The following is a 15,774-nucleotide window of genomic DNA, read 5'->3' on the forward strand; positions in this document are numbered from 1 at the left end:
GCCGCAATGTTTACTCTGTAGTGAAGTGATGTGTCTGCTAAGGCTTTGGTTGGTTCAGAAAGAAAGCAAGAGTCTGAATTTAGGTATCGGTATGAAGACTTGGGCAGAAATTTGGGAGTAATTAAAAGATGGAACACCTACCAAAAATGTTGAATTGAATGTTTCCTGTAAACTGTGTGTGCAGCCACAACACTCTTTGATTCTGAGTCACATTTAAACTCAGGATGGAATCCAGCTGCAAAGCCTGGATCTAGATCTGAATTTCCACAAGTTCAAGGTTGTTGTGATCAGCGGAGTTTATTTGGTTCCGTATCTAATTTAAATGCAGAACTTTTAAGGTAACTTCAATCAGATGTTCTTGGGATCCACTGGAATAATAGCGCAATAAAAGCTGAAATTAAACATATCTGGTATTGTGTAGGGATTTTATTAGTATTCCAGTTTAAGGTTAAAATAGTGCTCTCATGCAGTCAGCCTACATTAATAAATTAAAGCAGGGGAGTTTGCAAATGATTTAAAATCATGGCTTACACATTTTTCCAAAGCAAAAGAAGAGAAGCACAGAAAGTTCATCTGAATTCTCAAGGCAGTGCATGTGGTGAACATTAGTTTTCCCTTTCTTCATTTTTCCTTTTTTTTTTGTTAAGGTTGGCTAATGCTTTCTCTTTCTTCACAAATACTGTACTGGTAACTGAAGATATCTTCCACATGTGTACAACATCAGGGAGGGCAACATCAGTGACACAAGGACCTTCTTTAGGTGTGGTGCGTAGTAGCAAGGAAACATAACTGTGTATGTATCCAGATCTCTACAAGGGTATGTTCTTCCGAAACTGCAAATCACTTCAAATGAAGGAACGTGGCCTGGCAAGAATTGGGAACTGGAGGAAGAAAAGAATGCAGTATTTACTTAAAATCAAAACAAAACCCGAAACAAAGAACCCAGTTCTTGCTTCTAAGTTTAACTTGTAATATTTCATTCAATATGCTGTCTTGATCAAAATCAGCTATAGGAATGAGATAGCTATCAGTTGTCACAATTCTTGTCAACAAGAAACAAAAAAAAAATCAATGATCCCCTTATTCTCCTTTGTTACCTGTTTTCTTCAGTTCAGCCAGGTTAGTGGTTATCTAGGGAATGTCAGCAACGATAATTCTGATAGAAACTCTGTCTCACGTTTTTGGCTGGTGAGAAGGTGTTTGATAGGAAACTGCCAGGTAAAGGAGAGAAAGCTGAGAGGTAAACAAACGTCCAAAGGCTGCCTAGAGGACTGAGGTTTGCGAGTGCTGTGCTCCTCTTGGCACAGCTGGAACGTCCTACCTGACTCTGTGGGCTAGCCTCGCATTGCCTGGCAGCACAGCTTGCAGGTTATGGATGGGAGGCTATCTCCTGCCTGGAGAAGACCTTCAGTGCCCTGGGAAAGCATCTTTACTCAGGGCAGAGAAGTGAGGAAACAGAACAATTTCTAGAGCGATGAGAGCCTACCTGTGAAAGTAATCCAGGACCCTCTTAATACTTTCAAAGTGAGCGGGATAGCTACAGCTTCTGTGTGCTCTGGTTTTTAGGCAGCACGTCAGCTGGGAGTGGGTGGTTGCTGAAGGAGGCTTGCAAGGTTCAGCTGTCTATACCAGCTAGTTGGAGTTTACCTGGTATAATGTTCTCAGTGAGCTGGCTGTGCTCTTCTGCCTTTCATTAAAGGGAATTCCCCCATTTGGTTATTTTCAGAAGTTTGAAATACAGAAGTTGGGATAGATGTGATCTCTGACCAAGCGAGGGTGTCTCCAGGCAGTTTAAGAACATACTTTTGAGGAGCTAATTTACCCCAAGCTCGTGTTTGTCCCACTAGAGCTGAAGCACCTGGTACATAGGACTGCACAATTCCAAACTGATACTCACCTGTGATCATCAATTGATGATCTTCACAGGATCATCACAAGAGGCTCCTCACAAGCCTCTGATCATCAATTTCAAGGCTTGCAGCCCATTGCTTTTTTGCCTTCACTTCCTTCTTCTGACTTAAAAATTTGCAGGAGATGACTTATTGCTTTGCAGCATAAAAGCCTGTCACTTGTAGCACTCAGCTCTTCCAATTTCCCCCATAGTGGTGATTTGCTACTGTAGTTGCACTGGTTTCTGTGGTGTTAGACCTGCCTATAGTTGTGTAACAGAACAAATGGGATCCACAGATTTTTAGAGCCTTTAAATGATCACATAATACCCACAGATGCAGCAATGACTTGAGTGGTCTCCTCTCCGCTTTCCCCCGTCAAGTTCAAAAATGCCAGCATTAAGAGCCCAAAAATCAAAAAAGAAAAAAGCCACGTGAACCACTCTGGTACTCTTGTTTTGGTTTTGTGCTCTTTCTTCAAGTTATCTCAACGAAAAGGCATTGAGGTCTCTTAAATGTGTATATCAGGTGCTGGCAGCACTGAATCTTTCTTTGTGCATCCCACTTAAGAGAAGAATGACAGCTGATGGATAAATCTTTCTAAAGAGGTCTGAAACAGCCATATTTACTGAACTGCATCTTTTGAAGACTTAGATAATGAGGCTACATTTTGCTTACCACTTTTGTATGAAATTAAACTATGAATCACTTCTGTTATGTCCTTTTTTTTGTCTCCATCCCAGTAATTTTCTATTTCTTGTTTGTATTTTAGTAGCATGGAATAGAGATCTCAAGCTTTTTGGATAGAAGGCTGTATCTTTAAGAAATCAAACTTCAGAGGACTTGCCAGATCCTGCATCAAATATGAAACTCACAGGAAGAGCATTAAAAAATATTTAAACTAAGCGATTAATTTCTTACCATCTGGAAAACCACAAACAGTGACAAAAGCAACCCAAAATTCAAATGCCATTAATAGGCTATCTGCTTCAGTACAGAATATTATGCTGCTCATAGCAACAGATTAATGTATAACCAGTCATGTCTGGCCTTTCAAACATATCAGAATAGACAATCCTGTACATAATGGGGAATCACTATATTATGATTGATGTCCAAGATTTATGATGTTATAAACTATTGGTTATGTTGTTTTGACAATGGAAGAATTAACAAATGACACAGATTTACCCGCAGTAATGAACTATATTATAAAGAAACATTAATAAAGATAAAACATTTGGAAATTCTTTATGGAAAATAACATTTTGTTTTGCTGTGCTAGACTTCACTTAAACCACAGAAAAGTGAGGTGAGTGTTTTCAAGCTTATAGGGTTTTTTTTTTGCTTACATGTGGTCGGTTGACCCTGTCTGGACGTCAGGTGCCCACCAAAGCTGCTCTATCACTCCCCTCCTCAGCTGGACAGGGGAGAGAAAAATATAACGAAAGGCTCGTGGGTTGAGATAAGGACAGGGAGAGAGCACTCACCAATTACTGTCACGGGCAAACCAGACTCGACTTGGGTAAAATTAACTTAATTTATTGCCAATCAAATCATAGTAGGGTAATGAGAAATAAAACCAAATCTTAAAACACCTTCCCCCCCACCTCCCCCTTCTTTCTGGACTGAACTTCACTCCCGATTTCCTCTACCTCCTCCCCCCGAGTGGCACAGGGCGACAGGGAGTGGGGGTTGCTGTCAGTTCATCACACGTTGTCTCTGCCACTCCTTCCTCCTCAAGGGGAGGACTTCTCACACTCTTCCCCTGCTCCAGCGTGGGGTCCCTCCCACGGGAGACAGTTCTCCATGAACATCTCCAATGCGAGTCCTTCCCATGGGCTGCAGTTCTTCATGAATTGTTCCAGTGTGGGTCCCCCACGGGGTCACAAGTCCTGCCAGCAAACCTGCTCCAGCGTGGGCTGCTCTCTCCATGGGTCCAGAGGTCCTGCCTGCTCCAGTGCAGGCTTCCCACCGGGTCACAACCTTCTTTGTGCATTCACCTGTTGCGGCGTGGGGTCCTCCATGGGCTGCAGGTGGATATCTGCTCCACTGTTAACCTCCATGTGCTGCAGGGGGACAAGCCTGCCTCACCATGGTCTTCACCACGGGCTGCAGGGGAATATCTGCTCCAGCACCTGGAGCACCTCCTCCCCTCCTTCTTCACTGACCTTGGCGTCTGCAGAGTTGTTTCTCTCACATATTCTCACTCCTCTCTCCTCTGGCTGCAGTTGCTGTTGCACAGCAGCTTTTTGCCCTTCTTAAATATGTAATCCCAGAGGTGCTACCACCGTCGCTGATGGGCTCAGCCTTGGCCAGCCGTGGGTCCGTCTTGGAGCTGGTTGGCATTGGCTCTATGGGACATAGGCGAAGCTTCTAGCAGCTTCTTATAGAAGCCAACTCTCTAGCCCCCCCGCTACCAAAACCTTGCCATGCAAACCCAATACATTATGTGGTGTTATATCATACAAGAATTGTTTGTGTCTGGGTGAGTTCTTCTGTTCAGCCTTCTGGCGTACTCACAAAATGCCATATAAGATCCACTGTGATCTTAACGTCTGCCTGTTAAGGCAGCGAGGCCTACTCATGTAATGAGCTACGGTGATATACTGGGGAATTGGGGGCGTTCAGCACCATATAGAATTTGCAGCTGACTGCATCTCAGTGTATGGCAGCTAGAAAGGCTGAAAGATTGCAAACAAATGTACAGCACAACAAGAGCTGAGACTCAAGAATCTTTGAATATTGAAGGAAATGGGCTGCTCTGTAAAAGGGTACCTCTGGCCCAAATGGCTGTCGTGGAGAGCTTCTTGGAATCTCCCATTTCTGAGTACCTAAATACCTTGACTAGCTTAATTTTCAGAGTGCTTTGCACTTTCTGGATGAACTTTTTCTGTGAACTCAGGCCAATCCAAATCACTAGATTGACCTAAAATTTTCTAGAATATCATTTACCTCACAGAACGCAAAAAATACCTAGCAAGAAACGATAGAGAAATATTTGGTTTAAAAGTCAACATCCCAGAAGAGGGAGGGAGAAAAAAGTTGGAAGTGTATAATTGTATATATTGGGCATCAACTAAAAAGGCATGGCCAAAAGATTGAAGTAAACATGAACATGAAAGTCCATCTTTAGCTGATGAAAATTTGATACTGATGTCAAGGACATTGCTTTTCTTTCATCTTTTCAGCTTTCATCTTTTTTTTTTTTGATGCTACTTTTGTGCTATGCTTCTCCAGAGTAAGGCTTATAAACCAGTTTAGCTGGGCTGTGCCACTGAGGAAGCCTATAGAAAATGAACGTCCTGTTGAGAGTCAGGGAAAGATAGATGATTAGATCCCTCGAACACTCTATTGAGTCTTTCCACTTAATTTTTATAATGTTAAAAATATACACTGGTTGCAGAAACATCTGTTTCATCAGAAATGTTAGGTAGCTGAGCATGTGAAGAAAGGCTTCTCTATATTGCTAGTGAGATGAAAAGTCAATATATTTGTCTTCTCTTTTGTTAGCTCTTATCTTGGGTCTCTGCTATTCTAATCCTAAAGGTCAGATCCAAATGGAATTAATTTAGATGCCTAAACTTGGAACACCATTCCTGCAGATCCTGACTCCAGCAGCTCGTTTCCCAGGTGTCTGGGGCAAACAAGACCTCAGCTTTTGACCCCAGAATTCCCCACAAGCCTGAATTTCTGCTGCTCCCCATGCCCTGGAGCACCTTGGTTGTACCATTGTCACCTTGTTCAGGCTTTTTTCCTGGCTAGGATCCAGAAGTTAGGTAAACTTCTCTGTGGGGTTTCATCTATATGTTAATCTAAAAGCAAACCTACATATGGTGAGTCAATCAATCTCTACTTGAAGTGCAGTGATAGCAACTTTTTTCTCATAGAACACATATGGGAGGAGAGTGAGTTGCTGTCCCCCCTCTTATACAATTGCATTTTGGTAAGTGCATTAATATGTATTTGGTTTTCTCCTTCATATGAAGGATAGATTTAGATCGACTGAAGACATATCTGAAATAGTACTGTGATGCTCATTCTTGTTCCCACTTTCTGGCCCATGAAGCTTGAGTTCTTTCTGCATCAGAATGACTGTGACAGATGAGAGTGGAGACTGTTAATTGTGCCCACAGGTTTGGACTCCCACTTGTGTCTTTCTGATCCCAAGAAGTTGCTGTGAGCACCTGCCTTTGCACGCAAGTGTATTGAAAGAGGGCTCTGTGTCTTCTGTACTTCGGAAGAATTCTCTACATCTATTTATTGAGAAAGCATTTGTAGGCACTTACATTTAAGGCTTTGGATTGTAAGTAGGTGGAGACACTGCTATGTCCTTAACGAAGACTCCTGCTTCAGGGGAAAAAACAGAATTTGCATATAGTTCTCCCCAGTGTGTTCCTGCTGCAGTAGATGTGTTGACCTTCAGGTAGCTATTCAGTCCGGAGGTGGTTTCAAATGCACCTTCCGAAGTGGATAGCTCCTTCAGTGAACAACCCAGGGAACTGAGGCCCCTAAATAAGGATTTCCAATTTATTTCCTCAGAACAGTTAAGCTGCACAACACATGGTTGCAGCACCTGCTTGTGCTTGTGCAAGCTCAACAGCATTTCATGCTATGGACTTCTTAGCTTTGCAGAGTTGGTAAATCCTGCTTTATGTTCCAGTAGGCATCACTGACTAAAGCTCTTTCTGTGGAGGATCATTCCAAATGCTCTGCTAACAGAAAACATCCCACTGGGATTCTGCCTTACTATCTACTACATCTTCTGCTAAATAATAGTCTGTATATATATATATATAAAGTCAGCTTTATACCTGAACAAATCAGATATACAGCTGAGTTGCTTCTCCTTGACTAAGAGCATCCATGTAACTGTCTATGTCTATGCTCTTAGATAAATATAAACTATAGCTGCACTTCATTTCAAATTGAAGTATTTTAGAAAGCTGGATAGGGATTTTCAAGAGCTTTTGGCCATTGGCTTAACTTAGATTCCTGTGAAATAATTGGTAAGTGATGTCTAGAGGCGATGAGTTAAGCTATTGCTGACTGCACTAGAAAAACCCCACTCATGATTTCTCAATTCATTTATTGGAAGATATGAAAACAAGGTATCTCTTGTAGGTTGTAGTATACGTATTGTCACACAGTGCTTAGAAAGTGTAGTCCCTGTCTTTCTAAATTAAGTGGTTAATATCCTCCCCTGAACATCAGTGGTAGGGATAAATTACTTCTAAGAGCTATGCATAAGGCTTTTTAGAGCTGAGATAAGCCTAAAACATTTACGTTGCTAATTTCTGCTATTAACAGTACTGAATTTCATGGGGCAATCTAAAATACAAATGTGTGTGCTGACTTATTTGCAAAGTCCTTTTCAGATTCAGTGTATAGCAACCTCACTTTGCCTTGCTTTGGAGAAAATTCAGTCTGAGTACACAAGAACAAAAGTACACTGCAAATATTTTGGTTTGTGCAGCAAAAGATTGCCTTTGAATGTTACCTGGGAAACAAAGACAAACAAACAAAAAAACTCAACTACAAACCCAAACAAATATTAAACCAAAAAAGCAAAACACAGAAGTATAGAAGCACAGCTATACATGGGACTTAGAAACTGAGGTACGGTCTGTTGTGTTTTACTCCAGTGCAATCTTTGGCAATAAACTTAATTTTAATGCCTCGGTTTACCTGTGTCAGAGGTGCAGTGGGAAAACTAATGTCTTAGAAGTGTTGTTAGATTAGTTGTGTCAGAAGAATAAGTCACCAACCCATACACAATACTAGCAGAACAACTGTTGATGTTCACTGGGACTTCTCAGCGTGAGATTTGTGTATCTGGAAGAATCCAAGTCCCTTCTGAAGTTGGAGGCAGGTATCTTATCTGAGTTTTTAGTTATTGCTGTAACAGGACTATTTTTAGAATCACATTGGGCTGCTTTTGTTTGCTGTGATCCTTCCTGCTTAGTTATCATAGTCCATCCTCTCCAGTAAACTTCAAAGTTAAATACCTTCCCAAGCATGTAACAGACTAAGATGCACACCTGGAGCACCCCGCTATTATTAATTCTGCTACTCACAATTCTAGCAGGCGAGCTGTCCAAGGCAGGCACCTTCACAAAGTTTCTAGCTTTGTACACATCTTTGTGATGGAAGTTGTTCTCTCTTAGACTACTCTGCACAACTAAATTGTCCCCGAGTCTCAGATGAGGTAACTAGATACTTCGCTTCACACGAAATGGTTTTGTACTTTAAGCTATAACTTTTGATGAAAGTTTTTAGAAGATTGTCCCAGGTGGAATTGCTATTAGGGCCAAAGCCTGTCTCCCTGCATTGACAACAGAAGTAGCTGAAGTAGGGCATCATACAGGAGTTGTGGAATATGCAGGGATGTGTTCCTGATGGTACAGCCAGGAAAGCTTTCTGCATCCATAGAGCTTCAGTTGCATTCCTTAAGACTTGAGCTTTACTTCTCCAAGTAAAACAGTTTGGCATAAATTCGTCATATAAATCCCAACTCTCTCTCCCTGATTAATCTGGAACCCGAGGAAAGCATTATCTGTGGTGGGTCTGTGGTTTTTTTGTCTTTCTTACCAGCGTGCTTCCTGGGCTTGTCTTACCACCTGATTAGCCAGAGATACAACAGATCCTTTAAAGAGGAATCTCAGCTTGCAGTTCAGAGGTTTCTGAATTCATTCTGCCTGAACTATTTCTGTGACAAATCTCCTAATTTCACAAGTAGAAAAGTTGTATCTAATAGACAGTTCACTACAGGTTCTGATAGTCCAATTCTCGTCTTCCCATTTTACACATTATGCTAGAAGTAGAAGTCCTCCTGGCCACCTTTGGTATTAACTGCATCTTCGTAACTCAATTATATTCAGACCGTGCAATAAATGACAGTCTTGAATCTGGAGGTATCATGCGAACAGACTTTCTGATGAAATTACCAGGCCTCTGACTGTGTCTGTCTTGGCCTCCTAGTGTTCCTGGAAATTTTTTTTTTTCCTTCTTGAAGTACTTTAACTTTTTCCTTCTTTCTTGCCGTTGCTGTAATTGGGAAATTAAGAGCATTCACCACCCACAACAAAAAACAGCCAAGCAAAAAAAATCCAAACCCCAAACCAAGCAAGTCCCTCAGTGGTACAGCTGACATTTGGGGCACAAGGAAGTAAACCATCGTTGTATTGCTATTTCATTATAGCTGTATTCATTGGTAGGTTCAAATGTTTGTCTTAACCTACATCTTATAAACTCGAAGTGGTTAGTTCATTGTAAGGAAGAGTGAAGTATGGAGACGGGTTGATAAAGTGCATTACAGACAGTTGCATTTCCCTTCATTCCTTGGTTCAGGTCAGCCATACTTTAGCCCATGGAGATGCATCTTATTTAGCTTTCATGTGTTTAGAAATATGGAAGAATGGCTGGTCCGTGTCTTGCACGCAGCCCGGCATCAGCACCCGTTCACTTATTTGAAAATTGTTCAGCATTTTTGTGATCTGATGAGATTTATGTTTTGAGCTGGTTCAGTGACTCAAGACACATCTTTTAAAACATGAACAAAATAATGTTACAATATGCTGCATATCAGCCAGTGAACAATACTGGAACAAATCAGTTACATCTCTGAAAGCTGCAGTGGTTTATTTTTTTCCTTTTTTGACTGAATTCAAATAGTACTTTATGCTCCCTTTTCACTAAATGAACAATGGCGCACAGAGTTAATTTTATCAGCTAAAGATACCTCTTGTTTCATGACAAACCTGTGTACCTTCAGTGTGCTCATCTGCCATAAGCATACTTTGTGCCACTCAGATACATCTAAAACTTGCCAATATACTTGCAGTATCTGTATCACGGTATTTCTGGCAGAGGCTATATACAAAGAAGAGAAATCTATCTATCAATCAGCTCTGTTTTCCTTCTCCAAGCATTGACTTTTATATTGCATCACCAGCACTTTAATAATTGTAAATAGGCAAATACATAAATGTTTTTTAAGTCGCTGAAGGAATGCTGATTTATAGCACAGAAGAAGACCTGGCTCCACAACTTGAGCAGATAAACTGAATCGCGGGTGTTTCTGATGAAGGTATTGTTCCAGTCATGTGGGTGAATGGAACTTTCCAAAGTCAGAACAATGCAGGAAGATTAAACAAACTAGACAATGAAACAATTATTTAAAAATATCTTCAATTTTAGCACATTGGCAAATGGAATGCATCTAGCTAAGTATACGAGTCTCACAAGCTGCCTCTCAATCTGGACCCGTGGAGCTGAGAGAAAGCACTGCAGCGAGGAGGAGAGAGACAGTGAGAAATGAGAGTAAAACTGCAGATGATGGGAACACGTTGTAAAACTGCTTTCAGACTCTAAGCCAGTGTGGTGAACTCCTTGTTCTGCTAAGGTCAGTACTAATCCTATTGCTGATTCAATGCTGTAGAGCCAGATGCTAAACCAACGAACTCTATCGAAATAGAGAGTTACAGTTTGGTTCTTCTGTTGCTGGACTGTTAAGGCTTGGATCCAAACCTGGGATTTCATCCTTATGATGAGTCCTTTCCTTTGTTTTCCTCCGCTCCCAATTCACATCAAATACGCCTCGCCAAAGAATTCAGGAAAATACTTTTTGATATCTTTGAAGGAAATATGAGGCCAAGAAATCAGAAAATGCTTTGCTGTTTAGCCGTTAGTATTTATAAAACCAGGAAGCCATCACTTACGGGCTTGCATACAAGGGCTAAATAGACAGAGGAAGTCGTGTTTTAACATTGTTAGTGGATCAGTGGGAAGCACAGTAATGCCTTTGACTGGCTAACATATCTATAAGCACAATTTGTGTACATTAGAGCTTTATGGTGTCACTGTTGTAAACATGCTGGCTACTATGCCTCTAAGAACACTTTTTTTTTTTATCCTACACTAAAAACACATGGAAAGGGAATAGGGGAGATTTAACAAATTGAATCAGATGAGAGAAAACAGTGAAAACTGCATAAAGGAAAAACTAATGGAAAACCTCATTAGTGAAACTGGAAACAAACAAAAAAAGCAAGTATCCTAGATACAACCAGCAGAGTACACTGGGAGAATGAATTTGCTTTTGGTTTAAAAGACAAGGCCTTTTACTGAATGCAACGTAGCAGAAGAAACCTTGTTCCCCTTCCTGGGTTAACGGGACACCTGTGTACTGACCCAGCAAGGTGGGGCCTTCTCGAGAGGGTCTTGCAAGCCAGGACTGGGCAAAGCGCAGCTGCCATCTATGTCTCTGGTGACAGTGAGGTTTCCACCTGTTGTCCTTCAGGAGGTTGCAGGTTGCCTCTCTTCAGAAGCAGCCACTAAGCTGCAAGAACAACTCTGGCCAGGCTTGGCACACGAGAGGGGGAGGCTTTTGTTTCTCTTCATGAAGCAAGCAGAGCTTTGGATTAGATACGCGATTCTTAAAGAAGGACAGGACAGAAATAAACAGTGTAGTAGGGAAGAATGTAGAAAAGGTAACAAGAAGCATAGCATAGCACAATTTTTTTAGGAAAATAGAATTAGAACTGGTGTGTTATTAACACATGAAAAAAAAATTGAGGAAAAAAAGCCTATAGGGCGAGGGCTAAGCAGTTTCATTAGTGAAAGAGCACTGAGAAATGTAAAGCAATCCTGAACTCATTGTTTAAGCACAAGAACTTATTTTTCTACTTGGTGATCACTGTACTGGCACTTGCCATCCTTGTGCCACAGCACGTGCAGCTGCAAAATGGACACTCTGTGTCATTATTAGTAAAAGTCACTTAAACTTTTAAAGAGGATGTCCCAGAAAGTAGGGATGAGACGTTATCACCTTCCCTTCTTTGGAAAACCTAGCTTGTTAATGTGGCAAGACCTCAGCAGAAGACCAATAAGGCTGAATAAAATACGGTCCCTATGCAAGAATAACAGGGTAAATGCTCAGCCATCGGCGTGATAGTGCTGAACACAGATGCCAGTAGATCACTGTCTCTGATCTAACCTAGCGATGCAGTGATGTAGGGGTAGAATAAGAAAGAAACCAGCAGAAGCAGACTCATAGCCCCTAGCACGTCTTGGGCAGAGATGAGGAAGTACGAGAAAATCCAACCGAGTTTGCTTTCTGAGCCTTCATGACAGAGCTCTTACAAACTGACCACTTTGTGTAAGTTCTTGTGCCTGAGTAACGGAAGAATGAAGGAAAATGGTGTGCAGCTTGTAAAATGGAAATGAGGAGACTGCAAATTACACACTAAAGGCTAGCTATAACAAGCGATAACATATTTTCCCTCTAAATAGACTCTTCAGTGTTACTTTTCCAGCTAACAGGTATCTCATCTGGGACATAATTAAACTCCCCATTGTTGCTCAAATGTTAGATACTTAATTTTCTTCTTTGTCTGTAGTTAGTATTAGCTTTGAGTAAGTTATCTACCTCTGGTCAAGGAGCATAAAACAGTTATGCATAGCATTAATGGACAGGATTGTTTCAAGCTAAGTACAGCATGAATTAGGTAAATGGGAGACAAAGGTAAATCTATGACACTTATTACCTCCCATTCCTATGACACATCTGCTTGTCATGCCAGAAGATGTTGCTGAGTTTCCAGGGGCTGTGGGTTGCTGGAGCACAAACAACGCGTACAACTCTTACCCTCTCTGGTTGCCTACAGCAAACCTTACAGAAAGGTTGGGGTGAAATGAAAGCACAGGAAAACTTGTGTCAACTGGAGCCTCCAACTTTTTGGCAAGTCAGTATGAGCTCATTAGTATAGCCGAGTAATTGGGCTAGCGATAACAGAATTGTTAAGATAATCAAGCCAACTGTGAGAATTAAGAGTTTGGACCTTCATGGCAAATGTACACCTAAGCAAAAGAACTTGTTGCTGCTGCATGCTCCATTTAGCAGACTCTTTCCTACTATGCATTTTGTTTAAGTAAATGTTTGTTTCACAAACTGAGCTGTAAGCCACATGTCTCTGACTATGAAGACTGGTGTTAGGAGTTTTATGAGCATATCCTATGATGGATATATCCCATTAGCATTATATTTTATTGGTGACAGCTAACCATCAAACTCATCCATGTAATAGACTTGAAACATTGAATGTTTTAACTTATTGACTTCAGTCAGATTACACATGTACAAAACTTTGTGAATCACACCAGGTATTTAAGTATTTCCAAAGGGTGAGATTAGAATTCAAACTAAACAGATCACAGAAGTTGTTTGAAATCAGCAAGTTAAAACTCTAAAAATGCACTAGCAAGTAGTATATGCAAGAAGGAAAAGAATAATAGAATGAAAAAATGATGAATTTGGGATGAACCTGGATGTGGGCATTCTAAAGGGCCCCAGACTAAACAGAAACCACCAACTTGTCATTGAGCGAATGTATTTGCAGGGGTCTTGTACATAAGATACTGTGTTTCTAAAACTAGAACAAAGTAACATAGACAAGCTGGAAGAGAGGTGTGTAGAGTACCAAATATGATCATAAAGTTCAAAAATTTCTACAAAAAATGTTGAAAGAGTCCGTGTTGTTGAGAAAACAATATTCAAATATGGAAAAGGTCAGAAAAAGAAGGCAGCCATCAGACTCACTCTCCATATTAATTTATAATTGGATGAGATGTAACAGGCTTATTACAGCAAAAAAGATTCAGGTAAGACATTGGAAAATCTTTCTAACTACATAAAGATGGGTAGCGGAACGGATTCCCATAATCTTTCTAAGCATCTCCATTGTTGGAGTTTTTTAAGAATAGATTAGACAGACATTTAAGCTGATCTGTATAGACAGTCTTGCCTCAGAGGAAGGATGAAACTGTATGTCTTGAGACCCAACTGTGCCTACACTTTTTTTTCATGATATGTAGCCAGACTATTTTTTCTAAATGTATTTCATCATTTGTATGTAATGCAATGCCAAACACATTAAAATGAGGCTGCTTAAAGCATGTATGGAAACAAACCGATTAAACCAATTTTTATGTTTTTCCACTCATTATGGAGCTATCATGCTGAGGCAGAATACAAAATGGAGTGTGGTGTGAATGCTTATTATGGGGGGGGGGGGGGGGGGAATTCCAGTGTTTCCATTTATAATGGAAAATGTTTTCTGGTAATAAAGCTTGCATTTCCACAGTAGTCTTCTACTGGGAGTTCCTAAGTGCTTTCAGAAATGTTCTTAGCGCCCCTGAGGCACTTTGTGGGGTGAGACCCCGTTCGTGCAGCTTCACGCTGGAGACAGAAGCCCCAAAATGTCCAGTTCGAGTTCTAAAACCTGCCGTCTCTCAGCAGGGCTGGGCCTGGCCTCCTCCCAGTGCAGCTCATCCCCTCTTCTGTGTCATGCTCTCTCAACGTCACTGTCACTTGTCAACTCGCAGAAATGTCTCTGTGCTTTCATCAACACTTAAACATGGGATACCATCCTACACAACAGGGGTAAGTCTGGAGTTATCGCCCTTTCCTGAAGACATCTACCAACACACCTATAAAGAGCAAGCAAGTTACAGGGAGTTTTATAAGGGAAAGGGTAGCTGGTATTTGTTAATAGAAAAAATAATTAAATATATATATTACACATAATTTATAGATAAATTTACATGTGTTTATATAAATAAATATATAAAAATAAAACAATTGTATTCCTTTGATCTAGTCTCCTATCTCATTTCTCCTTAGGACAGAGACCCAGGGAGACTTTGTATGTGTTTGTACAGCACGTTGGACCAAAGAGGCATCGACCATGGCAAGAATCTCTCATTGATAGTAATTAAATGAATGATACATCGCACGTTTAGTCATATACTCTGGAAACCTGAATTTGCATAATGTTTGTAACCTTGACATGGTGTTTCTTTAGGTATTTTCAAAAATAATTATTTAATAGTTATTGTTTGACACAGTTCTGTAATTCTTGTTCGACCGTTTTACATGTCTGCTTTATGCTAACAACGAATACTTGGGCGATGCAACAAATAGTAGTTGCTGTGTGGATTAATACTTCTCCACATTCATATTAATTTCATTCGGCAAGTTCTCAGAGGTAAATACATTATAGTAAATCTGTCTGTTTATATACAGTCGGCTGAACATCAAGATCAATCTGTTAAGTATCTGTATGAAAAAAATAAAAGTGTTTGCCTGGTATCAGGTGGATTCACTTTCTATAAAAACTTAACTTAGCACTAGTATGCCTCATACCGCCCTTCAACACCGCACTTTGCGGTATCACCGTTAGAGGCAACAGCAAAAAGTATTTACACAATATAGGGAAAAACCCTCCAAACTCTCTAACAATGAGAATAACCTTAGCCAAGGATATTTCTCTGAGAATTAATAACTAGCTGGGGTTAATGGTCACTGGCTTCACCTTAGGCCCTCAATTAATCCCTGAACCTCAATTGTTATTACCTAATTGACTTAGTTTCATTTCATTTTAACATTTCAAAGTGATCTTCCTAAAATCGCACTGACAGAGTAACGCGGTCTCTGTAGATGTGCACTGACATGGTTTCAATATTGTTACTTTGTCTCCATGCACTTGCATTGACATTTCATTTTGTTGTGACATCGCAGTGCCACATCTATGGATCTGTGCAGATGACATGCGATTGTTCAGATTAGGTGAAAGCCTGTCCGGGAGCGAGGGCAGGCTAACATCTTACAGAGGGCACCATGCCAGCTAAAAGCTACTAAGCAGAATTATTGGTATCATTGTGAATGACTGTTATCATTGAGAATATGATTTGTATGTTTGTAAAGGGAAGAAAGTCAGATAAAATTTCACTTGAAATCTTGCTGTTTTTCTTAAAAAACAAACAAACAAAACCCTTTTCACTTAGATCAGCTTAAAAACCTAGCCTGAAAAATGCACCAGGTAAC

General features: G+C 40.5%; 1 long non-coding RNA gene across 2 annotated transcripts in view; it reads left to right on the forward strand.

Annotated features, from left to right (window-relative positions):
* Positions 1-15,357, forward strand: part of LOC143162839 (uncharacterized) — a 46,419-nt gene extending 31,062 nt beyond the window's left edge. Inside the window, exons 3-4 of one of the 2 annotated variants that reach the window (XR_012995802.1) lie at positions 14,185-14,331; positions 14,572-15,357. This is a non-coding gene — a long non-coding RNA (uncharacterized LOC143162839). The remainder of the gene's footprint in view (positions 1-14,184; positions 14,332-14,571) is intronic. The other variant, XR_012995803.1, reaches the window with a different exon arrangement.
* Positions 15,358-15,774: the final 417 nt, after the last annotated feature.

This window comes from Aptenodytes patagonicus, chromosome 7 (genome assembly GCF_965638725.1).
Source record: "Aptenodytes patagonicus chromosome 7, bAptPat1.pri.cur, whole genome shotgun sequence".
Taxonomy (NCBI): Eukaryota; Metazoa; Chordata; class Aves; order Sphenisciformes; family Spheniscidae; genus Aptenodytes; species Aptenodytes patagonicus.